At 43.9% G+C, this 27,681-nt stretch overlaps 1 protein-coding gene and 1 non-coding gene across 2 annotated transcripts in view; both read right to left on the reverse strand.

Moving 5' to 3' along the window:
- Positions 1 to 27,681, reverse strand: part of LOC145404918 (U3 small nucleolar ribonucleoprotein MPP10-like) — a 422,647-nt gene that overhangs the window by 159,316 nt on the left and 235,650 nt on the right. The gene's annotated exons all lie outside the window — the stretch shown is intronic.
- Positions 21,799 to 21,917, reverse strand: LOC145405186 (5S ribosomal RNA). The gene has a single exon (XR_013898287.1). It is a non-coding gene; the product is annotated as a 5S ribosomal RNA (ribosomal RNA).

Here is a 27,681-nt window from a genome sequence, read left to right on the forward strand (position 1 = left end):
AAGGTCAATGTTGGTAATATCTTTAAGAGACAGGAAAAGAACTTGGGTGAGAGAACAGACTAAAGTCAAAGATATTATTATAGAAGTTATAAAACAACAGAAATGGAGGTGGGCAGGTCATGTAGCAAGAATAAGGGATAAATGATGGAGCAAGAGGTTGACTGACTGGACACCAAGAGATTGTAAGCCTAGCAGAAAAAGGCGAGACAGGAGGTGGTGAGGTGAGAGAGAGGAATTTGCAGGGAAAGCGTGACAATGATTGGCTCAGTCAAGGAATTCATGGAGAAGTTTGGGGGAGGCCTTTGTTCACCAGTGGACTTGTAATGGCTGATGATGATGATATATATACAATAATTATATACATATATATCATCATCATCATCAGCCGTTTGAGTATCCACTGCAGAACTGGCCTATCCCAACCGAAGTGGGGATGATACAGCCAATGTATCTCTACCAAGTGGCTTAGGCTGTCTGGTAGAGACTGTATGTAGGGTGTGAAGTGCTTGTGAGTGTAATTGTAATGTTGGAGTGGCTTTGGATGTGTGTGTAGTCTGTAAACCAGTGTAATCGACCCACGCAAGCCGACTGGGTGCAAGCATATTTTATAGTATGTGACACAGGTTCAACCACAGCACCCCTGATGTCCGCCAAGCAGTACGTGGCCAGGAGAACGCTCCCAAAGTTTATTACCCTGGCAGGGCGTGAACCCTTGCTCCCCAGTGTACGAAAACACACATTTTACACTGTACCACAGAGGCTCCATACATATATACATAAATAGTATATATATATATATATATATATATATATACAGTGGGCTTGCACAATGCGCGTCACCGAGTGCGCGATTCGCCTTGTGCACGAGTGACCAAAAATCATAACCAAAAATCATAACCAAAAACTCTTTAACCCCTACACCGCGGGCATTTTTCCCAATGTTTTGCGTGTCCCGCGGGGTTATTCGGGCTCCGACAGACTCTCAAAAAATATTTGCCAAAAATTAGTTATTAGTCCTAGAATATTAAAATTAGATATGTTTATGGCACATACCTTCAGCTTTCTCCTGGAATGTTTGTTGAGCCTTCGTCGGTTACCATAGGACTTGTGGAGACCTCTGAAGTTGGGTAACGAAGTCTCCACTTTACACTTACCGACAACCCGTAATATGATTACCACAGCCAGATATTAACACTATAAACACTACTCTACGATTTTCAAGTAGTTTGGGATCCATACTCCCGAAAAAAAAAACACTGTGAAAGCAATGAAAATTACGAGCGCGTCTGACCGTCGCACTTGCGCTAGTTCGCTCTTGGTACTCTGTCATTTATTATTCATAAAACCCCTCACACTTTATATTTCTATTACTATATAACACTTATATATATCTACAGTCTTTATCCATAAGTTTCCTTCAGTAGTATTAGTTTATTGTCACTGTAGGGATTCAATTTCTTTCAGTAAAATACGTAGCATTCACTTTCTCGTCCTCTATACTAGCATTGAGAGTGAAAGTCACTTTCACCTTCACTCTCATAACTCATAGTATTCAGACATGCTAGAGTGAAACTTTCACTTTCATTACTCCTAGGGTATATACTAGAATTCTTATAATACTACTCATTTACATTTCTATTTACGTTCTCTACTTTATTTACGTTATTTACATTTCTATTTTATTTACACTGTGTTATGCACTGTCACTTGAAGTAACTTATAAAACTATTTTCCACTGTTCATGTATATTTACATTCATTACTTTCACTTGCTGTTAACACATTATTTACCCATTATTTACAATTCCACTTGCACTGTTTTACTCAATAGAAAGATCGTAGTCACTCTTTTATCAATTGTCAGCCCTTTACCTCTTTCCACACGAGGTTTAGTAGGGGGTAAAGGTCACAGGGCCCTTTGCATGGGGGTGAAAAGTCCCTGAAGTTAGCAAGAGCAAACTGACGTACCTCCACGTTAGAAGATGACAGTGAACTGATAAGGGTGGGCCGGGGTGGTGGCCTACCTTGGGAAATTCATTACTACCAATGTGTGCCTCTTGAAACAGCTATATATAGCAGTGAAATGACTGGCAGGAAATCAAGACAATACATTATAAATTAGGTAGTTCCAGGTGAATGTAAATATCACTTAGGCTTCTCCTTTCCCTTCTTATATGTATATTTATTACAAAAATAGATTATACGGCATATTTCAAGGGGAAATAAACAGCGAAAATTAGTGAACGAGTGCACGTGAGGTGCTGTCAGGTGATAATTAGCCAATTCCAGGTGTATGGCACTCTCACTTACCTTATTTCTTTCTTGTATATATTATTTGGTATAAGAATAGGGCATAGGGCTTATTTCAATGGATGAAATCAGTGAAAAATTCCAGGGAAGATTTACTTAGCGTAGCACGGCCGGGCAGGCGAGAGGATAGGGTAATTGAGGGGGGGTAGGGAGGGGAGTCAAGAACGGGGAGAAATGGCTAAATTGTCAACAATGGATGGGAGTACAGATCAGATTAGGAGTGCTGACTAGTGTTGGACATTGGCAGTACTGATAGATGATACAAGCCCCCACCTGGAAGCCTGGGTGAATTCAAAATAACACAGAATCACAAAAGCGACGCCCTGCAGTATGATCCCTTGCTCCCAAGCGTCACGAAAGTGACGCCCCACAGTTAAGGGGTTAATGCGCGAATTTACCGCACAGAATGCGAGGCACAGGCAAGGAGTGGCTCAAAAATGCCATTTTCTATTAGTGCACGACCACCCCTCACAAAGCGCGTCACGTGTCGTCATGTTGATGGGCAGAAATTCCCGGGCATTCTACTGCGCAGCCTGCGGTGCAAGGGAGCGGGCGCGCCATAACAGTCCCGGCTTGTGCACTGTGTGGATCCGCTCTCTACACCTAACATGTAGTGTACAACGTGTGGTGTTTTTTGTGCTGCCTGTACTTCGCCACACCATGGCTCCAACCCCAAGAGTTAAGAAACTTCTGACGCACGCCACCAAGTTAAAGATCATTAAGATGAAGGAGGAGGGTCAAGGAAACACGGCTATCGGGAGAACCCTACAGTGAGAACTGTGTGGAAGAACCGTGAAGCCATAAAGGTTGTAGTGAAGACGTACGGTGCCTCTGACCTAGACGGCTGGTTCGCAGGTGGGAAATCGTACTATGATACTAATGAAGCGCTATCTTGCCACCTTCATAATGCGGAAAGAAAAGGAAGGTGTTCCACTCAATGGAAGATTTATTCGGAACCAAGCCCAGCTCTTTTACATGGCTGCATCTCGAAGGGTAAAAGTGGAAAAACCGTTCAGGGCATCGGTTGGATGGCTGGACCGTTTTCTCAAGCGCAAGGAACTCCGTTACGTGAAATTGTCTGGTGAACGTGCCTCAGCCTATGAGCTGGCTGCGAGAGACTATCCTGCAATATTTAAAAGCGATTATTGAAGAGGGACAGTACACCAAGGACCAGATCTACAACATCGATGAAACGTCCTTATATTACAAGGCCATGCCAAAATCAACTTACACTGCTAAAAGACAGAAACAAGCCCCTGGTCGCAAGCTCCAGAAGTGTAAGATGACAGTAATGTTCGCTGTAAACCTGTCTGGGAGCCACAAGATGAGGCCAGTTGTTGTACACACAGCTTCACATCCAAGGTGCTACAAAATCTCATGAACATGGACGCAAGTGGCATGCATTGGTACAAGTCCGTAAATGGTTGGATGACCGGGAACATTATGGCAGACTGGTTAAGGAGGCGGTGTGTCCCTGATGCGAGAGCCAAGTGTCGGGAACTGGGCATTCCATTTAAGATGCTCCTTGTGCTTGATAGCGCACCAAGTCACCCTCCATACCTGGAAGATCTTCACAAGGATTGTCGTGTTGTGTTTCTGCCGCCCTGCACAACGTCGCTAGTGCAGCCACTCGATCAAGAACTAATCGCCACAGTGAAGCATTTCTACCATAAGGAAGTGTGCGACTACCTATGCAGGAAGACCGACACACAAGAGGAGCTTCATGCCCTACAAGAAGATCATGATGAAGACCTTGATGAGGCATCTGCTCCCATTCCATCTCCACCAGCACCTGCATCCCGACCTACCACAGATGCCATGACTGTTGAGGCATTTTGGCATAACTTTACGGTGAAGGACGCAGTTGAATTTCTCCTTCAAGCCTGGCACCAGATTACACCTACAACGGTGAACCATGCGTGGCGAATGCTCGTGCCTCACCTATGCATCACCCAGGAGACGGCCATTCAACCACTGGCCGATGCTGAGGCAGCAACACTGACAGCAGCACAAGCTGTACCAGGTTTCGAGGACGTTACATTGGCGGACATACAAGAAGTGCACACTGCTACTGAGGAACAGCCTCCCGAGGAAGTGTTGCAACGGATGGATGAGGCTGACGCAGAGCCCGACGCCAGACAGAGTCAAGTTGAGCAGCCTAGTGTGATGGAAGGCAGGACTGAGCTGTGTATGTCAAACATTAGCAAGATCCTTGCTGCCATGGATAAGCTCAAGGAAGAGGTGAAGGAACAGGAAGTGAGCAACCTAAGAACGGAGGAACTTCTGGTTGGTATCGACAAACTCTTCCGTTTCTACACAGACAGGCACAGGGAAGAAATAAACAGGAGAAGACAGACGCTCATAACAAGCTACACACAGCATTCTCAAGTTGGTGAAATAGCGGAACCATTGACATCGTCTGCTCCTGATCCTGTTGAGGATGAAGAGGATGCAATGTCAGAAGTGTCAGCATTGGACTTTGAAGGGTTTATGGCTGAAGTGAGTGACTTTGATGCTCCTGGGGAAGGTGATCAAGAGGAGTCTGCGAAGGGAAGTGTTGGTGCGGTGGGAGGTGCGGCGCTGTAAGTGTTGCCGCGCCTCGGAACCCCTGTTACTTAAGGTCATCAGGCCTGTTGTCTACTGTTGTTAAGGTGACTACCCATATTTTTGTTATTGTAGCTATAGCTTTAGTACAGTGTCTGAAACATATGACCTTTATTATGTCTCTAAGGGCCAAAAAATGTCTAGTTATGAGGGGGTACCGCCCATATGTAATTATTCCCATAAGATTATGTATTCCTAGTACGCGAATTCCCAGTGCGCGAGCTCGTGCACTGCCCAATCTCTCGCGCACTATGCGAGCCCACTGTATATATATATATATATATATATATATATATATATATATATATATATACAGTAATCCCGCATATTTCGCGGTAGTTACGTTCTTGTAACCCCCGCGAAAATTTAAATTCGCGAATACTCTATTAACAATTGAATCTTGCACTTGTGTCCACCATGCTGCCTATCACACAGTCCATGTCCATACTGATTGTGAGACAATACGCCGTCAGACAATTCCCCGTCAAAACATGGACGATTCCCCTTCAGAACAATTCGCACCCTGGACGATTCCCCGCCATTTTATAAATATACTAATCAATACTTTTATAAATATACTTATTATTAATTAATCAATACTTTAATAACTATATTTCAGGGGGATCCAGCAAAGTCTATGTTCAGTAGCGTAGGTTCAGGATATTATTTATTAGTTGCACCTTTAGTCAATAATTAACTTGTTTCTTCCTCGCTGTAGTCGCCTTTGAATTATATTCTAGCGTCACCCATAGCTATCTTCATTAATGAAGGCGAAATATCTTGTGTTTGTTGTGACTGCAAATTGTCCCGAAACCTCCATACTCATCCCGAAATACCTTCTTACAAGATTGAAAGCACATACTCCATTATGAAGGAAAAACGTAAACACCGTACTGTAATACACAATTATATATACATTTATTCACAAAACAGTACAAAATGAAAAGATGCATTAACTGGTGATAGCAAACACTCGCACGGTCATTCCTTAGCTTGTCCAGTAACACAATTTTCTCTGCTAAGGTCATAACTTTTCATGATCGTTTTGTCACTTTGGAGTTCTTACTAATTGTATTATTAGCCTTTGGTGAGGCTGGCTTACGTCCTGGGGCCATGTGGAAAGCAAGTGGGAGGCAAGAGGCTTGTATCATAGTGCGGTTACAAGAACACCAGACACATGAAGCAGTCAGGCGTGGACTGAGGAATGCGGGGCAGAGAGCAGTGTTGCCATACCCAAACAACGAAATTATGCTAGGACAGTGAAAAAATTATGCTAGATTGAGCAAATTTGTTCCAAGTAAAAAATGAATTATGCTAACTTGAAGCTAAATGATAAAATTCTATACATATTCATGCTACATATTAATTATGTACTGTTTACTATGAAAATATTAAAATGAACCTACATACAGTAAGAGGGAAAATATCGGTTTTCTGCCCATACTGCTTTTTCCCACGAAACTTACGTTTTTCTGATGGATTTTGATGTGATTCATTCAATTTTGAGCATCATTTCCGTCGGAAATAACCAGGTTTTGAGATATGACCCCCCCCCATCCCCCTGCAACAATGGGGGATCTTTGGGGAATCGGGGGTTATAGGGAGGGGGGGAAACACAGAAAATGGTCATTTCCGACTGAAATGAAGCTGAAAATCGAATGAATCATACCAAAATCCATCGGAAAAACCTAGGTTTCATGGGTAAAATACAAAGCTCAAACTTATCCTAACCAAACCTAACAGAACCAAACCGAACCTAACCTAACCTAACCTAATCCAACCTAACCTAACCTAACCTAACTTAACCTAATCCAACCCAACCAAGCCCAAACTGAAAGTAACCAACCATTCAAACCTTACATCTTCTTACCTTATTCGTCTCTCTCTCTCTCTCTGATTTGTAGCTTTTATAAAATTATTCCAAAAATATTCCATTCCATTCTAAATTATGCTAGAATGATGCTAAAACTTCTAATATGCTAAAAAATATTCCAGACTCGAAATTTTATCAAAATTATGCTAGATATGGTAACACTGGCAGAGGGGCCGCGGGAAAGGGACAGAGGGTGGCGTGAGTTTACCGCGCTACATTTGGAAGTTGCGGGAATTTCAAATTTTTTGTTTTCTGTATATTTAAGGATATTTTAGTTGAACTTATTAATGCTAAGAAAATCCGCGAGAGGGCAAAACCGTAGACAAAAAATCCGCAAAAAATGCGGGATTACTGTATATATATAGATTATATAGATAGATAAACAGATAGATATACAGACAGACAGATATATCTATCTATCTATCTATATAAATACATACACACACACACACACACACACACACACACACACAAACACATTACTGTACTGTATATGTATATAGCCACCGCTCACATAGCACAGGAATTTTGTACCCTGAAGCCCCAGCTTTATGAGAATTCCATGTTATAGGGCCATATGTTTACATGTTAAAGGGTTTCATGGTATCCAACCCAGACCCAAGCTCACCTTTTAGGGTAATTTTTAGTTTTTTTTTTTCCATGACATTTACCTACCTAATAAAGACTTCATTATATACAAATACTAAAGGATTCCCCACCTTCAATGGAAGAGGTTGTGGGCTTGCTGGTGGGAGGTGGAGTGAAGTTCTGGGAAAAAAAAAAAAAAAAGGCAAAGATCACACAGAGCACATGTGCAGCCAGAGCAAGGGGAGAGGGTAGGCTAAACTGGAGGAGGAATGCTCAGTGGACCAAGATGACACCCCACACCGACATGTGAGTGTCATACGTCACAGGCTGATGCAACTAGTGCTATGACTATCACTGGCCATGTTATGTCTGTTCTCATCATGTTATTACCCTAGTTTGCAGCATTATGAGTGTTTGATCCATAATATGGGGCCTCTGGTCGCATTATGTCTAACGTCGCCACACAGTGTGGTTAAAAAAAAAAAAAAAAAAAAAATGGCCAGCTTCCTTCACCCGCGTTATGTCTAGTATTTTTGCATTGTGACTAAATTTTGGCATCAAATTTTGCCTTCCATGTTATGTGAGTTCCGCGCCGTAGGATCATGCATTATGTGAGCAGTGACTACTTATATACATACATATATGTATTTCATCATCATCATCCTACGTTGCCCCATGAGGAGAATAGAAGCCCAGGGCAAGGCAAGTTGGTCTTGACATTTAAGATGAGAGTGACCAGCCTCACTCATCCCTGAGTGGCATTACATGAGAAATAAACCCCAACAACCCTTTGAATATAAACCTTCACTGGCTCAAGCTGACTGAAGCGCCATAATTACTGTACTCACTAAACCACCAAGCCCCAGTATATATGTATATGTATATGTGTATATATATATATATATATATATAGTGCTCGTCAAAATTATCGAGCACCTACCGCCGGGCGCGCAATACTTATGGCCAAAAAAGAATCACCCATTTTGGGGGGTAAAAATTGAGCCACAAGTTTGCGGTGCTAGCATGACGTCACAGTAGCCTGAGGCCTTCCAACGCGCTGGTTGGTTCCCGCCTCAGTCACCCACGGGCTGCCTGAGAGAGAGGAACTCCGCCACGTCTCCCTCTCTTTTTGCGCCATTTTTTACCGAGTGTCCCGCAGTGTTTTGGCTTTCGCCACCTTGTTATGGCACCTACCCATGAACTATTGAGTGAAATCAGATCCCAGATCACTGCTCTAAAGGAGGCAGGCCACCAGACAAAGGAAATTAGTGAATTGGTTGGTGTGGCTCGATTGACAGTGCGTCGGTGGTGCGCGCGGTTTCGAGTGGAAAACAGTGGTGAAGTTCCCACAAAGAAACCGAGGTCTGGTAGGCCTAGGAAAACTTCCCCAAGGTCTGTTAATGTTTTAAAACGTGCAGTGGAGTTTAATCCTCGTGTGAGTGCAAGGAAAATAGAGGAGAGCAACCCGGAAGTGTTTGGTGAGGTGTCTGTGAGAACAGTGGTTCGTAGGGTCCATGAACTTGGTTACACAAGTCACAGGCCTGTGAGAAAGCCTCTTCTCACCAAGAGCCAGCGAATTCGTAGGCTTGCCTTTGCTAATAAATATCTAAACTGGGGTGAGGAGCAATGGTTGTCAGTGGTGTGGTCTGATGAGGCAACGTTTAGTGTCACCAGTAACAGAGGAGCACGCGTGTACCGGCGCAAAGGTAGTGACCCACTTGACCCACGGTATGTAGAACACACAGTTAAACATCCTGATTCACTCATGGTATGGGGTTGTTTCTCAGGGAAGTGTTTAGGGAAGCTTGTTGTACTTCCCAAAAACCTAAGAGTGAATCAGGATGTTTACCTGGAGCTTCTTCGTGATCATTTACCAGACTCCTTCGAGCTAACAGGTGCACAAGTGTTTCAGCAGGACAGTGCACCTGCTCACAAGGCCAAATCAGTCTACAACTGGCTTCATGACTGCGAGGTATCATTCATGAAAGACTGGCCAGGAAATAGCCCAGACCTCAACCCGACTGAAAACCCCTGGCACCTCGTAGAAAAGAGTCTCCAAGGGAAGGACGTGAGCTCTCTGCCTAAGCTGGAAGCCACCATTCGTGACTCCTGGGACAAAATACCCCTCCAGCACCTCAGGAGCCTCGCCCTTTCACTTCCAAGACATCTCAGGTCCGTGAAGAAGCATAAAGGCTACCCTACGAAGCACAGAGGGTAAATAAAATTCATTATTTATATGTTTTTTCAATGTTGAAAGGTTTGTTTCTTAGGAGGGACGCAGGATGCTCCATATTTCTGATGAGCACTGTATATATATATATATATATACATATATATATATGTACATATATTTTTTTATGCGAGGAAGAAGGAACTAAAGGCTGAAGCCTGCAAAATAGTTCCTTCAAAGAAAAAAACAAAAACAATACAAAACAGAGCCAAATTCAAGATCCGTTCATTTTGAGATGCCTGGACACACTGCGTCTGTAAGACTGGAGATCATAGGAAGTAGGAAACACAGACAGAGGGAGACAGTTCCAGAGTTGACCTGTTGCATATATGAAGGACTGGGAGTAACAGTTAACTCTTGCATTAGAGAGTCGGACAGTAAAGGCATGAGAGTTTAATGTCAGACAGGTGCTACGCACCCGTCGTAGAGGTGGAGGGATGCAAGCAGACAGTTCAGAGAAGCAATTATCATGGAAGTAGCGACAGAAAAGAGATAAAGAGGCAACAGTGTGGCGAAGAGACAGAGGTTGAAGGGAGCCAGTAAGAGGAGCAGAGTTAATGAGATGAAATGCCTTTGACTCCACCCGTTGACTCCACCATCATTTGCACATTTTTCAAATTTCGCGCGCGATTTTTGGTACATATATGCAGGCAAGGTGAGGCAAGAAGGAAAATACGGTATGGTCCTTCTGTGTTGTCTGGGGAAGGCACGGGTGGTGTGGCGGGAGTGAGGGGTGAATGGGAAAGTGGTGTGGCAGGAGTGAGTGGTGAAAGGGAAAGTGGTGGTGGGAGGGAGGCAGTGCAAGCAAGTGGTGTACGAGGGCAGCAGGCAGGCGAGAAGGAGCCACTCCCTAGCATGTCTTTCGCCCCGCAGTATTCCCACACTTCCTCTCCACAATCCCTTGATGTGGGGAAAGGAAGGAAAGGGAAGGGAAAGGGGAAAGGAAAAGGGAGAGGGAAGAGGAGCGTGAGTGGGGAAGGGCGCTGCTCTCCACCTCCCCAACCTCCCCCACCAGCCTCTCCTCCCCACCCTGTCGGGGAATATCGCACCCTGTTACATGACTGATACTGTGTGTGCTTCCGTTAATATGACGCTCACTGTAAAAGTAAGGCCTGTACATATGTGATAATATGACACTCAGTATAATAGTAAGACCTGTAAGTATGTGATAACAATTATATAAAGTGGAAATGGGTGTCATGTCAGTGGAAAAGTATTATATAAGTTGAAAAATAGAGTGTAAATTGAAACAAGTCATAGCAAGTTCACTCACTATGTACACATGCGATAATATGACGCTCAATATAATAGTAAGGCCTGCAAATATGTCTATCTATCTATCTATTGCCAGACACCTCAATCCCGTTTGGGGTGGCCACAAACAAATCACCTCCACGTCATCCTGTCCCCCACCATTTCACTGCCCTGCTTCCAACTCACACACCCCACTTTCATATACCTCTCCACCCCATCCCTCCATCTCATCCTCGGCCTCCCCCTCCCTCTTCTCCCCTCCATCTCACTCACACACACTCTCTTTGTCAGTCTTTCACCCTCCATCCTCTCCACATGGCCAAACCACCTCAGTGTGTTCCTCATAACACTTCCTATCACATCCATATCCACACCACAACGCTCTTTTATATCCTCATTCGTCAGTCTGTCTCTTCATGTGACTCCACAGGCTCCTCTTAAATAACTCATTTCCACTGCTCTCACTCTTGACTTGTGTCCTTCCAACAATGTCCAAGCTTCACTTCCGTACGTTAGAGTTGGTATCACAATACTGTCATGTAGTAACTTTTTCACTTCCATGCTCACTTCCCTGTTTCTTATCACTGCTTTCAAAGAACCAGCAACCTTTCTTCCCTGCTGTACCCTTTCAAGCACTTCACCCTCCAAATCTCATTCCTTACTCATCACACTACCCAAGTACTTAAACATACTCACATTTTCCAATTCCTCATCATCCAACCTCGCTGTACATTCACTGACTTCACCTCTCTCAAAGACCATCACTATACTCTTCCTTACATTCACCTATAGACTCTGTTTCTTGCACACTCTCTCAAACTCATCCACCAAGCCTTGCAGCTCCCCTTCATCTTCACTCAACAACACAGTATCATCTGCAAACAACAGTACAGGGAGTTTCCAAACATTATCCTCTCTCACCAAGGCCACTCCAACATCCACAACCCTACCTTGTACCTCTTTTATTACCCCATCCATGAACAGATTGAACAACCATGGAGACATGACACATTCCTGTTTCAACCCAACCTCCAAAGAGAAAAATTCACTTAGTTCACCATCCACACGCACTGCAGCCTTCGCACCATCGTACATACTCTTCACAGCATTCAACAACTTTCCATCTACTCCATATATTCTTAATACTTTCCACAATCCTTGTCTATCCACCCTGTCATATGCTTTCTCCAAATCCATGAAAGCCGCATACAACTTCTTTCCCTTCTCTAGAAACTTTTCCACTAAAGATCTAAGAATGAATATCTGATCTACACAACCTCTTCCCTTCCTAAAGCCTCCCTGTTCTTCTCCAACAAATTCCTCTGTTCTTTCTCTAACTCTGTCAATAAGTATCCTACCATACACTTTTCCTATTATACTAAAAAGACAAATGAACCTATGATTACCACACACTTCTTTTTCCCCTTTTCCTTTGTACAAGGGAATAATTATACCTGACTTCCAATCCTCCGGGACTCTACCTTCCTCCCAGGCCAATCCGCACATCTTCCACATCCATTCTACTACTATCTCTCCCCCATGCTTCAGCATTTCACCACACACTCCATCAATTCCTGGGGCTTTCCCCAATTTAACTTTCTTCATTGCTTCCACAACTTCTATCCTACTGATTTCTTCCTGTCTTCTCACCTCCCTCCTTCTCCCAGCCATTCCCCAGCCACTTATACTCGCATTACTTCCATCCTCTATGTTCAACAAGTCCTTAAAGTGTTCTCTCCATCTGCTCACTTTTTCTCCCTTCTCCACTAGTAATCTAACATTTTTATCTTTCACTCCCCTGCTAACCTCACTTCCACCCTGTCTTACTCTCTTCACCTCTTTCCAGAACATCTTCTTACAGTCCCTCCACTTTACATTCAAATTCCTTCCAAATTCCTCATCCACTCTCTTCTTACTCTCTCTTACTAATCTTTTCACCTCTCTCTTTCTTTCTACATATAACTCGCTCTCTTCTGTCTCTCAACTTCTTCCACGCCCCTATTTCTCATCCATTCATTGTATGCTTTCTTCTTTTGTGCCACAGCCTGTCTCACCTCTTCAGTCCACCATGCTCTTCCTTGAACCCCCTTCCGTCTTCTCTTCCTCCCACACACCACATCACATGCTGCACATATTTCTTCTGTAAATATCCTGCACACACCTTCCACGTCCCCCATCTGCTCCAATTCATATTTGCCCAATCGTTCCTCCACTTCCATCTGCTCCAATTCATATTTGCCCAATCGTTCCTCCACTTCTCTCTTATACTCTGCCTTTTTCTCATCCTCTTATAACCTTTTCACTCTCCTTGCAACTACTCCTTCCTCTCGTCTTTCCCTTCTTCTATTCCTCCATCTTACTTGTATCTAATTTTTTTTTTTTTTTTTTTTTAAATAACAGAACGGAGGAAGGAAAAACAAATGGAGAAAAAAAAAAAAAAAAATCCATACACCAGATTACTGGTGTCCTCTGTTCATAAAATATCTGTAAGAATTAGACTTGAACAGTTGTAGGTTGAAATTTGGAGGAAAACAACTCTGGGGAAGCGAGTTCCAGAGAGATGCAGTTCGGGGAATGAAAGAATTCTGATAGGCAGAAGTTCTGCAATGTGGTTGAGTGACATTCCAGTCATGAGCGCTACCAGATGCCCGTGTAGCACGAGGGAAGGCATGGAGAGGTGGCACCATGGACGCAACTTCGTCTGAGCATTTGCCAAAAAAATATCTGTAAAATAATGCAAGGGAGGCAACATTCCTTCTTACTTGCAGGGGAGGTAGTTTATATGTAATGGCAGGGTTGTTAATGATTCTAACAGCTTTATTCTGAATTTTGTCTAGTTGTCTTAATGCAACCTCTCCACAACCATTCCACAAGGGTGAGCAATATTCAAGCTGAGAGCGCACATGACTCTTATAAATTATAGCCACCACCAAGTAGTGGTCAGAAAGTCCACTCCCCCAACCTCTATAAGCTCTTGCACCCATTACACATCTTCGCATCCTTTCATCCACACACACATAATCAATCATTGCCTTCCTTTCATTCAGTTCACCACCCACCCTTCTCATCACTCGCCATGTATACCTGTGGATCATTTTATGCCTGAAGAGGGTATTGGCTAACACCAACCCCCTCCCAGCACAAATGTCCACTAACGCACTGCCATTCTCATCTATCGCAGCAGGCACACCCCACTCACCAACTATTCCATCCACCTTCACATTCCCAACTTTACCATTCATATCACCAATCAAAAACACTCTCTCATTCCTTCCAAACTTTTCCATTCACACTTCCACATTTGTCCAGAACTCTTCTCTCACTCTGCTAGCACGATCTTGCGTTGGCGCATACACACACACAATCGCCCACATTTGTATTCCAACTTTCAACTTTACCCACACAATCCCTGACCCAACTGAACCATACTGTCTTATGCTCTTCTTCCATCTTTTACTCACAACTATACATACTCCTTCCTTTGCCCTCTCATTCTCACCTACTCCTGCACATATACCCCATCCATACTCCCATTCTCTCACACTTTCTCCTCTCCATTTTGTTTCAGTCATTCCACATACATCCACTTTTGCACCCTCAAGCACCTGGACAATCTCTCTCTCTTTGTCCTCATCATTCGCTCCTCTTACATTCCACGTAGCCATTACCAAGTCCTTTGTCCGGTCCTGGGTCGTCATCGTTTGGTCAGTCCTTGTCCGAGGCTTCTTGTTTGTTTTTTTAGTTAGTTGTTTTCCGGGGAGGGGCACTAACCCTCCGCCAACCCTTTTAGTCACCTTTTACGACAAGCAGGGATACTGGGGGAGTATTATTGAAAAAAAAAACCCTACCCCCAGGGGGGTATATAAAGTGGAAACGGGTGTAATGATAGTGGAAAAGTATTATATAAGTTTAAAAATAGTGTGCAGGCTAAGTTGAAACAACAGTCATAGCGAGTTCACTCACTATGAACAAAGACACAACTATCTTCCCAAAGTCTGACGAACATATAACTGAAAAACTGAACCATTTGCAACATGAAGTAGCAGAGATTGGGTTTTCATTGTATTTTGCCAGGTGTAAATTATCTTCGGACGGAACTGGGATGATAGTTTTGTATTTCATTGTACATATGCGATAATATCACGCTCAATATAATTGTAAGGCCTGTAAATATGTGATAACAATTATGTACAGTGGAAATGGGTGTAATGTTAGTGGAAAAGTATTATACAGGTATAAATTGAAAAAAAAGGTGTAAGTTGAAACAACAGTCATAGCAAGTTCACTCATTATGTACAAAGACACAACTATCTTCCCAAAGTTTGACGAACATATAGTGGAAAAATCGAACCATTTCCAACACGCAGTAGTAGAGATTAGGTTTTCATTGTATGTCTATCTATCTATCTATCTATAGCCCGACGCCCTAATCCTGCAAAAGGTGGCCGCAGACAAAACGCCTCCAAGTCGCTCTGTCACCCACCATTTGACTACCCTCCCCCCAACTCACCCACCGCTCCCTCATATACCTCTCAACTCCATCCCTCCACCTCATCCTCGGTCTACCTCTCCCTCTCCCTCCCTCCACCTCACCTACATACACCCTCTTAGTCAGTCTATCATTCTCCATTCTCTTCACATGTCCAAACCACCTCAGTGTATTTCTCCTATTCTTCTCAACCACAACCACATCCACCCCACAGCGTTCCTTCACTTCTTCATTCGTCAATCTGTCCCTCCACATCACTCCACATGCTCCTCTCAAGTAACTCATTTCCACTGCTCTCACTCTTGACTTGTTCCCCTCTTGCAAGGTCCATGCCTCACTTCCATACGTCAGGGTAGGGATCACAATACTATCATGCAGTGACTTCTTAACTTCCATACTCACCTCCCTATTTCTCAACACTGCTTTCAGTGTACCAACAACCTTCCTTCCCTGCTGTACCCTTTCACGCACTTCATCCCCCAAAGTTCCATCCCTACTCATCACACTACCCAAGTACTTGAATGCACTCACATTCTCCATATCCTCACCTAACAACCTCACTGCACACTCTGTGACTTCATTCCTCTCAAACACCATAACTTTACTTTTGTTTACATTAACTTTCAGATTCCTCCTCCCACACACTGTCCCAAATTCATTCACCAAACCTTGCAACTCCCATTCATCTTCACTCAACAGCACTGTATCATCAGCAAACAGCAACACCGGAAGCTTCCAAATCTCACCCTCATTCATTAGAGCCACCCCCACATCCACTGCCCTACCCTGCACCTCCTTTACAACCCCATCCATGTATATATTAAACAGCCATGGAGACATCACACAACCCTGTTTCAGTCCCACACTGAGATAAAAAAACTCACTCAGCTCACCATCCACTCGCACCGCAGCCCTAGCTCCCTCGTACATACTCTTCACAGCACTCAACAATTTCCCCTCCACTCCATATATTCTTAATACCTTCCACATACCTTGCCTATCTTTTCTGTCATAAGCTTTCTCCAAGTCCATGAAGGCAGCATACACTTTCCTTCCCTTCTCTAGATACTTCTCCACAAAACATCTTAGAACAAATATCTGATCTACACACCCTTTTCCCTTCCTAAATCCCCCTTGTTCTTCTCCAACTAGCTCCTCTGTCATATGCCTAACCCTATCAATGAGTATTCTACCATATATTTTACTAGTTACACTAAGCAGGCAAATACCCCTATGGTTACCACATACTTCTCTCTCCCCTTTTCCTTTGTATAAAGGAACAATTATACCTGATTTCCAGTCCTCTGGAACCCTTCCCTCTTCCAATGCCAATCTACACAACTTCCATATCCACTCCACAACAATCTCACCCCCATACCTAAGCATTTCACCACACACTCCATCAATTCCTGGGGCCTTTCCCAACTTAATCTTCTTCATCGCTTCCACTACTTCCGCCCTACTGATCTCTTTCTCCCTCCTCTCATCTCTTCTTCTCCTAGCCATTCCCCAACCACTTATACTCGCACTGCTCTCACTCTCTACATTCAACAAATCCTCAAAGTGCTCCTTCCATCTCCTCAGTTTCTCTCTCTTCTCCACCAACAATCTATTATTCCTATCTTTCACTCCCCTATTACTTCCCCTTTCACACTGCCTTACTTTCTTTACCTCCTTCCAAAACAATTTCTTACTCTCCCTCCATTTCACACTCAGATTCCTCCCAAACTCTTCATCTACTTTCTTTTTACTCTCCTTCACCAGTCTCTTAACCTCCCTTCTCCTGCTCACATATACCTCTCTCTTCTCTCTCTCATCTTCTCCCCTACCTCTACTCGCTAACCATTCACTATATGCTTTCTTCTTTTGTTTCGCAGCTCGTTTCACCTCATCATTCCACCATGCTGTCCCTTGCACACCCTTGCACCTCCTCCTCATTCCACAAACCGCCTCACACGCAGCGCCTATCTCTTCCTTGAATATCTTACATATGTCTTCCACCCCTTCCATCTGCTCTAGCTCATACCTTCCCAATCTTTCTTTCACTATGCTCTTATACTCTGTCATTTTCTCACTATCTTGCAATTTCTTCACTCTTCTCACAGGAGTTGCTTCCTCCTGTCTTCCCCTTCGTCTCCTCAACCACTTTCTTTGCAGCTCTACCTTGGCCATCACTAAGTGATGGTCCGAGACTCCATTCCCCCACCCTCTCCACACTCTTGCATCCAACGCTTGTCTTCTCATTCACTCATCCACACACACGTAGTCTATCATTGCCTTTCGTTCAATAAGTTCACCATCCATCCTCCTCATTACTCTCCATGTGTACCGGTGGATCATCTTATGCCGAAAGTAGGTGTTGGCTATTGCTAACCCCTTTCCAGCACAGATGTCCACCAAAGCACTTCCATTCCCATCTATGTCAGCTGGCACACCCCACTGACCAACCACTCCATCCACTCGTACATTCCCAACTTTGCCATTCACGTCTCCAATCAACAGCACTCTCTCGCTCCTCTCAAACTTGTCCAAACACGCTTCTACACTCACCCAAAAATCATCTTTCACTCTTGCCACTCGATCCTCTGTTGGGGCATACACACGTACAATCGCCCACGCTTGTATACCTACTTTCATCCTCACCCATACAATCCTAGCACCCACTGTTCCATACTCTCTTATATTCTCCTTCCACTTCTTGCTTATCATCAGACACACTCCCTCTTTTGCCCTCTCATTTTCAATGACTCCCGCACATATACCTAAACCATATTCCCATTCTCTCACCCTTTCACCTTTCCATTTAGTTTCAGTCAATCCACATATATCCACTTTTGCATCCTCAAGCACCTGAACAATCTCTCTCTCTTTCACTTCATCATTCACTCCTCTCACATTCCACGTTCCCACCCTAAGAATGTCCTTTGTCCGTTCCTTAGTCGTCAACGTATGGTCCGTCTGGGTCCGAGGCGCTTAATATTCGCTTTTTTAGTTAGTTCTTTTTATGGGGTGGGGCACTAACCCACCACCAACCCTTTTAGTCGCCTCGTACGACAAGCAGGGATACTGGGGGAGTATTCTTGAAACCTCCCCTACCCCAAAGTGTAAATTATCTCTGGATGGAACTGGGAAGACAGTTTTGTCTTTCATTGTACATATGTGATAACATGACCCTAAATAAAATCGTAAGGCCTGTAAATATGTGATAACAGTTCTATAAAGTGGAAACGGGAGTAATGTTAGTGAAAAAGTATTATATAGGTTACAAAAGGGGAATGTAAGTTGAAATAACAGTCATAGCGAGTTCGCTCACTATGTAAACATGCGTTAATATTACGCTAAATATAATCGTAAGGCCTGTAAATATGTGATAACAGTTCTATAAAGTGGAAACTGGTATAATGTTAGTGGAAAAGTATTATGTAAGTAGTGAAAATAAAATGTATGTTGAAACAACAGTCATAGCGAATCATACGTGATTGATTTGGGCGATTTCGCTATGCTCACTCAATGGAACAAAGCTTATTTTGCCTATATTTTTGTGTGAAAACAAATATATTCTTGTACTACATGTTATTTTGTTCCAAATTAATAAATATCCACCAATTCTGAGTGATATCCAATATGTACCTCAACCACAGAAAACGGGACAGCAGCCGAGCGTCTTTACATAATACGGTACCAGGTGTGCAGAGACTCACCTGTTTTTACCATTTCTAGGCTCAGGTAAGCACTTTCTCTGTGATCTGTCATTATTTCTCACCAAAAGCAGAGGCTTGAGCAAAAAAAAAAAAAAAAAAAAAAAAACAAAAAAGGGTCTGCCGGAATGGGGGTGGGGTGGGGTGGAGTCAGTGTTGGAAAATCGGCTGGGATGGGGCGGGTTAACACTTAAACCGTCACGTCCCGAGCTATTTCACACCTCTGACACCCCCAATCCCGAGCAATTTTGGATTTTTTTTTTTTTTTTTTTTGGCTAAAACCTCCGTTTTTGGTGAGAAACATTGAAAATTCATAGAGAAATCGCTCACCTGAGGTTTAAAATACTCGCTACAGGTAGCAGTACCTCCTTACCTTACTGGGTTTTCTATCAGGCTGGCTCCAAAGAAAACAAGTTCTATGGGAGGGTAACTGTTTCACACCACTCATAAACAGTACTGTATTTATTTATTTATTTGGTACGAATTTATATGTAGTACGAGAGTATATTGGTTTTCAAACAGTAATATATGCATTATAAGCATTGTTTCACTCACTAACTCATCAACATACCTGACCTTTTTTGGCGACATTACCTGATCATTTCTGACTGTTTCTTCCTCTAATGCTATGTAAACTTTGTCCTACACACTGTCATCGATTGGGGAATCACTCTGGCCCTGAATGTCTTTATTGGCCAGGTCACTGGTAACAGGTGAATTGCCGAGACAATGGCATGCAGGGGGAGGGGGAGGTTATGCGGTGTAAGGCATTGTCCCTGCCTGGCATCTTGCAGAGGAATAGAGGAAGGTTTCCCGTGTACACATACGAAAAATCACGCGCGAAAATTTAAAATTGTGCAAATTATGAACTTTGCAATTGCACGACGTACCAGTACGTCAACGGGACTAGCTGTGACCAGATGTTGTGACGTACCCATACGTCGATGGGATGCCTCGGGTTTACAATCATTCTTATATACGTGATGATGATGATGGGAGGCATTATACTTTGTCTTAACTCAGAGATAGGTGCTACGTCACTAACCAGTTCATACCGGTTTTACAATCAAACCTATAAACTGGTCACAATACCCAAAGAATCTTTAATGTTTCATTATTTAACACAATGAATTTGGTGATGTTTAACCTTCCCATAAGAAAGAAAAAAGTCCACAGTTGGACCACTTGTACTATGGAGCTGAAGTGGTCGCCATCTTCGTCGTTTACTAACAGGGGAGCGCGCCAACCACCAGCGGAATTTGCCCGGGCATTTCAAACTTGCCGTGATGCTGCACCATAGGTATTTTATGTGCGTGGTTTGTTTTTTTTGGGGTTCTGGCACTTTGCTGTGTCATAGAAAACCACTGCATGGAAGTCCGTGCCATAGGCAACTTGACTATATATTATATATATATATACTGTATATGTGTGTGTGTGTGTCGACGGCAAAACATAAGACCTCCTGAAGCAAGTACGTGAAAAACAACAAAACATGTAGAAAAATGGGTTATTGTAATAAAAATGTCAAATTTTTTACTCACTCTAGTATTTAATGATGTCCCCTTTAAGTCTGATGACCTGAACACGTTGGGGCATGCTCCAAGCCAGTGACTCAAAGCAGGAGACGTCGATGTCCCTCCAAACATGTGTGATCTCCTGCTGCTGCTTTGGTACTGAGGTGATATGCACAGTGGCCAGCCTGTCCCTAAAGTGTGCCCAGGCATTCTCTATTGGATTTAAGTCTGGAGAGTTGCCTGGCCACTCAAGCACAGAGATTTGAAACTCCTCCAAGAAGTCAGAAATGACTTTGGCCTTATGACATGGGGCTCCATCATGCATGCAGACCCCCTGGAGGCAGTGAATGTAAAAAAACGTGATGCATATTGTCCTTCAGAACATCCAGATAATTGTCATTTCGCATGGTAGTATTCCCTGGGAGAAAAAACAAGTCCCCAGCACCCTGAAAAACAACTAAAAATCACCCACACCATCACCGAAGCTGGGTGTTTCACTATCTTGGCGGTGTAACGTGGGTGGTACCAGCTGACACCTGCAGGCCTTCTGACTCGTTTTACACACACACAAACACACCGAAAGGAGCTCTCATCTGAAAAACACACACTGAGCCATTTTTCTTCAGTCCAGTCCTTATAAGTCTGTGCAAAATGCAGTCGCTGGCACTTCATTTGATCAGTATTCAAGGGTTTCACAGCAGCATGGCGTGAGGGGAGATTGAGATGGCGCTGCAGCCTCTCATGTACTGTGCGTTGAGCCACGTTTTTCAGCAACTTCGGGTATATTTTCTTTAGTTTTGTGGATGGTATGGATGGATTTTTTAACACTGCACGTCTCAAAAGGTTGTCAGTCTTACGGATGGTCTTCCTAGGCCTTCCAGGCTTCGGTTTTGGTGGGGGAACTTGGTTGGCTGGTAGATCCTGCCCAGCCACCAAGATTCTCATCATTGTTGCTTTGGAACGGACAACACGCCGACATATCTCCTTTATTTTAACATTTTCCTCCCTCAGAACCAATATATGAGCTCTTTCCTCTTTGGTCGTGGTACTTCCAACCATAATTAAGGTTGTTTAAAGCACCAGGGACGCTAAAACACTCGTGGCACAAAGTTCATTCATTCATTCATTGCCAGACGCCATGTATCCCAAACGGGGTGGCCAAGGGCTCAGAGTTAATTGTTTTACAGGGAGGGGCACTAATCCTCCACCAACCCCACTCGACACGTAGGGAGAACGTTATGCCAACAGCATCTGGTGTTCCCAGGCGGTCACCCATCCAAGTACTAACCAGACCCAACATTGCTTAACTTCGCTGATCGGACGGGAAGCGGTGTACTCAACGTGGCATGGCCGTTTACACCGCCAAAAAATCGCACCATGCAGAGTGACAAACATTCATGTTGACCAGAAGCAGGGCACTGAGGGGATGTTGCTGCCTGCAGGTATCCCAAGGCTATAAGAGTTGCCAGATACTGCTATTTGATGCTATTAGTCATCATAAAGGCTAAAACATGGATTGTGTTGAGACCTCTTTTACCATGTATTTCAATGGGAGGTCTCATGTTTTTCCACCGACACTATATATATATATATATATATATATATATATATATATATATATATATATGATAGAGCAAGAGGCTGACTGACTGGACACCAAGAGACTGTATGCATAGGAGAGAAAGGCCAGACAGGAGGTGGAGAGATGAGATAGAGAAATTTGCAGGGAAAATGTGGCAAAGATTGGCTCAGTCAAGCAAGTCATGAAGAAGGTTGGCAGAGGCCTTTGTTCAGCAGTGGACTTGTAATGGCTGATGATATACACTATACAGAAATCCCTTCATTATCCGGACGCCCCACTATCCGGACATTTTGGGGCCGGGCCTTTGGGGAAAAAAAAAAAAATCTGACATTTTTTTTCAACCGTACTTTGAAATTGGCACGCAGCGCCATACAGCTGTGTTTACGCTCGCCTCTTGCTTCCCACTCCCCAGTTACCATCTAACTACCATCATGACTAGATGCTCATCGCAATGGATGATGCACGTGCTCGTTTTTGTGAATAAGCAGTGAATAAACTGCAATACCTCGCCACTAGACCACATGGGAATTTACAGTGTTGTGCAATGTTATGAAATTAGAATTCAGAGTGCAAAGATTAAGTACAGAGTGTACAGTAAACTGGTGGTTGAAACTGGCGTGGTGCAATGAAGAACAGAATGTGCAGTGTTAAACAATTATTACTTATAGTGCAAAAGATTAAGTGCAGCACAACACTGGATTATTGTACGTGCTTCAAGAGCATTTTCACCACTGCCAGAGCCTTAGAGGAGGCGGGTTAACCTTCAAAACGAATTTGAAATTGGGGCACAGCACCGAACAGCTGTGTTTATGCACAGCCCCTTCACCCCTTCCTTCCTCCCCCCTCCCCAGTTACCGCCTAACTAGCATCATGAGTAGATGCTCATCACAATGGATGCCGCACGTGCTCCTTTCTGCGAATAAACAGTGAATAAACTGCAATACCTTGCCACTAGACCACATGCGAATTTACAGTGTTAAGAAATTAGAATTTAGAGCGCAAAGGATTAAGTGTGAAGTGCAAACTGGCAGTTGAAACTGGCATGGCGCAATTAGGAACAGAATGTGCAGTGTTAACCAATTATAACTCACAGTGCAAAGAATTAAGTGCAGCACAACACTGGATTACTGAACATGCTTTAAGAGCATTTTCACCACTTTTCCATTCATGTCTCCAATCAAAAACACTCTCTCATTCCTTTCAAACTTTTCCATGCATGCTTCCACATTCGTTCAGAACTCATCTCTCGCTCTGCTTGCAAGACCTTGCGTTGGTGCATACATGCACACAATTGCCCACATTTGTAGTCCAACTTTCATTCTTACCCACACAATCATTGCGCCACCCAAACCGTACTCTCTTATATTCTCCTTCCACCTGTTACTCAAAACAGTACACTCCATCTTTTGCCCAATCTCACCTACTCCCGCACTTATACCCATCCATACTCCCATTCTCTCACCTCTCCATTTAGTTTCAGCTAATTCCCATCCTTGTACACTCGCTCTAGGAAGTATCGGTGCAGAATATCTGTTAAATATTATGACATACGGAACAAAGGAAACTGAAATTCGTGGTTGTCCTCCGACACGCAGGCAACCCTGACGACAGAAGACAGCTATATCAGATACCTCTTGTGTCCTTCATAATGAGTATGGAATGGCTGTAAATGTTATAATATATACAGGTTAACCCCTTAACCGCGGGGCGTCACTTTCGTGACGCTCGGGAGCAATGGATCATACCGCTGGGCGTCACTTTTGTGATTCTCTGTTATTTTGAATTATCCCGGGCTTTCAAGTGGTGGCTTGTATCATCAATCAGTACTGCCAATGTCCAACACTAGTCAGCACTCCAAATCTCATCTGTACTCCCATCCATTGTTGGCATTTTAGCGATTTCCCCTCCTTCCTGACTCCCCTCCCTACCTGCCCTCCATTACCCTGTCCTCTCACCTCCCAGGCCGCGCTGCGCTAAGCAAATCTCCCCCGGATTTTTCCACAGATTTCATCCATTGAAATAAGCCCTATGCCCTATACCTGTATAAAAAATAAAAATAAATAAAAAAATAAGGTAAGTGATAGTGTTATACACCAGGAATTGGCTAATTATCACCTGACAACACCTCACGTGCATTCATTCGCTACATTACCACGGTAATTTCCCCTTTGAATTATGCCTTGTAATCTATGTCTGTAATAAAAATATATATCAGAAAGGAAGGGAGAAGCCTAAGTGACATTTACATTCACCTGGAACTACCTATTTCTTTATGTATTGCCGAGATTTTCTACCATTAATTTATTAGCATGTAAGTTAGCAGCTGTCAGCCTCAGCGTCATTGTCAACCCTTGCCTTCTCAGATAAGCCGCGGCATTTAGTTCCTTGTCCTCCGCTGTGGTTAAAACATGTCGCACTCGCGCCCCGCCATTTCTGCCGCTTCTGCGCCCATTGCAAAGGGCCCCGTGACCTCTACACCCAGAAAGTTGTGAGGGAAGCTGGAAAGGACTAAGTGACCCTGCAGTGGCACGTGAACTAGAAGAATTGTCTATGGTGATGATGGATAGTGATTTTGACCCTTTGGGTGAATCGTGTGATGAGCAGGGAGAGGAAATCGTGCCAGAAAGTGCTAGTACAAGAGCTTCAGTGTCGGAAGTTATTCCTAGCTCCAAGGGAAAGGAGCCGTTAGTGCAGCAAGGGAAGGAATTTGGGAAGGGAGTGAAAAGGCGGCGTGTTAGCCCCAGAACATTGGGCCCGCGTGACCCAGCCCGCCATGAGTCCCGAGTTGATTCACCTCCCCGTTCCCCAAGCCCCACTTCACTCATTTCTTCCTCTTCGTCTGCTGAATTATCTCCGGAGTCTTCGTCGTCGGAGTCACCACCAGCATCAACAGTGAAGGCAGGCAGTAGAGGAAGAGGTAAATCCCTGACCCGTAAAAGTGGAGATGCCAGTAGAGTAAGGGCTGCTAGTGCTGTACGGCAACTCAGGGTCAGTGCGAGTGACCTTGAACGGGGTAAATCTGCCTCACAGCCACCCACCACCCTCACCCACCCTACACTGCCACGACAGGGAATCCTGGGCGCCTTCGCGTGGACGGAAGGGTCCGATTTTGTGCCAGAACATTTAGTTTTTGATGAGAGCTCCTCAGGAGTACAGCCTGCCTTCACTCTTGATGATAATGCTGAGTGTGTGGACTTTCTTTTGGCCTTCCTAGATGACGAAGTCATGCACCACATATGTGATGAGATTAACAGGTATGAATCACAACGTGCTGCAAGTGGTACAGGTGCAGCCAAGATGCAACAGTGGTCCATGCTGGGAGTGCAGGAGCTGTATGTGTTCTTTGCCCTCATGCTTCTCATGCCACACTCAAAGAAGCATGAGTTGGAAGAATACTGGTCCATGGACCCCTTACTACCCTCACCCACCTTCAATAAGTACATGGCCAGAGATCGCTTTCGGAACATCATGGGAAACCTGCACTTTGCCGACAACGATGTACCTTCCCAAACTGACCCATCTGGAAGATCCGGGAGATTCTGAGCAGAATGAAGGATAAGTTTATGTCGCTCTTCCACCCCTTTCAGAAGGTTGTCATTGACGAATCCTTGGTTTTGTTCAGAGGACGTCTTCGGTTTGTACAGTACATTCCAAGCAAACGCCATCGCTTTGGAATCAAGTTCTTTGTACTGTGCGACTGTAAGACGGGGTACATCCTTGACTTCGTCATTTATTCAGCCAGCACTGTCGATCTTGATAAAACACACCCCCTTGGCTTCTCAGGCTGTGTAGTGAAAGTGCTCCTTGAAAAGTATTTTGGTGGGAATCATGTGCTGTATACAGACAACTATTATACAGCACCGAAACTTGCCAAATACCTTTCAGAGCACGGCATCGGCTCCTGCGGCACTGTCAAAAGTAATCGTGCCCACTTCCCTAAATTCACAGAGGCAGGAACCTCGCAGCGAGGAGACGTGCACCTACGCAAGTCTGAGAAGATGCTGGCAATACGGTGGCATGACAAGAGGGTCGTGCACATGCTCACCATCGTACATAAGGGGGAAATGACAGACAGTGGGAAGGTCGACCATAGGACAGGCGAACCTGTGATGAAACCTGATGCTGTGTTAGACTACAATATCAACATGTGGCTGGTGGACAAGTCCGACATGATGATTGGTGAGATTGACTGACTCAGGAAGAATACTAGGTGGTACAGGAAAGTTTTTCTGCATCTCATAGATATGACGATGCTGAACACCTTCATCCTGTACAAGATGAAGGTCAAGCCACCCAAGTCCTTCTCCCTGAGGTTGTTCGCCAGGACTTTTGTTCAGCAGCTGCTGGAAAAATATGGTAGGGTGACAGCAGCAACTCTAAGGCGCCATCCAGTAACACTTCCCGACCAACTTGAGCAGAGGGCGTATATGGATCGGCACAGACTGGTGCTAATGCCTGCCACAGGTAAAAGAAAGGCTGCGATCCGCAGGTGTCAGGTGTGTGCACATACCACCCGACGCACACCTGAGCACAAACGCACCTCTTGGCAGTGAGCTGAGTGCCAGGTTCCCCTCTGTGTTACCTGCTTCTTTGATTACCACAGCCAGAAGCAGTTCTATAAGTGCAAGTGGGAAAGGAGAGTAATGTGTAAGTAATGTGTAAATAGCAAGTGAAAGCAATGGATGTTCAGTACATATGATTGAACAGTGTATTATAGTTTTATCTTACTGAAAGTGACAGTGACTAACATAGTGTAAGTGAAATAGAAGGGTAAATATTGAAAATACAATAGAAAATGTAAATAGTAATGTAAGTAATTAGTAATATAAGAATATGAGTACAAATACTTTATGTTATAACTGTGAAAGTGAATCCGTGGCTCTCTACGTATTTTACTGAATGAAAAATTGAATGACTTCAGTGACAATAAACTAATACTACTGAAGGAAACTTATGGAGAAAAACTCCAGATATATATAAGTGTGATATAGTAATAGAAATATAAAGTGTGAGGGGTTTTATGAATAATAAATGACACGAGTACCAAGAGCGAACTAGCGCAAGTGCAAAGGTCATACGCGCTCGTAATTTTCATTGCTTTCACAGTGGGTTATTTTTTGGAGTATGGATCCCAAACTACTTGATAATCATAGAGTAGTGTTTATAGTGTTAATATCTGGCTGTGGTAATCATATTACGGGTTGTCGGGAAGTGTAAAGTGGAGACTTCGTTACCCAACTTCAGAGGTCTCGACAAGTCCTACGGTAACTGACGAAGGCTCAACAAACATTCCAGGAGAAAGCTGAAGGTATGTGCCATAAGCATAGGAATTTTAATATTCTAGGACTAATAACTGATTTTTGGCAAATATTTTTTGAGAGTCTGTCGGAGTCCGAATAACCCCGCGGGACACGCAAAACATTGGTAAACATGCCCGCGGTGTAAGGGTTAACGGGCTGTAACTGCCACAAGGTCGAATAATTCCGGATGGCGTCGGACCCACAGTGCACCGATACTTTCTGGAGCGAGTGTACATCCAC

The sequence above is a fragment of the Coenobita brevimanus genome, chromosome 65 (genome assembly GCF_032717465.1).
Source record: "Coenobita brevimanus isolate Jiangsu-jjx chromosome 65, ASM3271746v2, whole genome shotgun sequence".
NCBI classification, from domain to species: domain Eukaryota; kingdom Metazoa; phylum Arthropoda; class Malacostraca; order Decapoda; family Coenobitidae; genus Coenobita; species Coenobita brevimanus.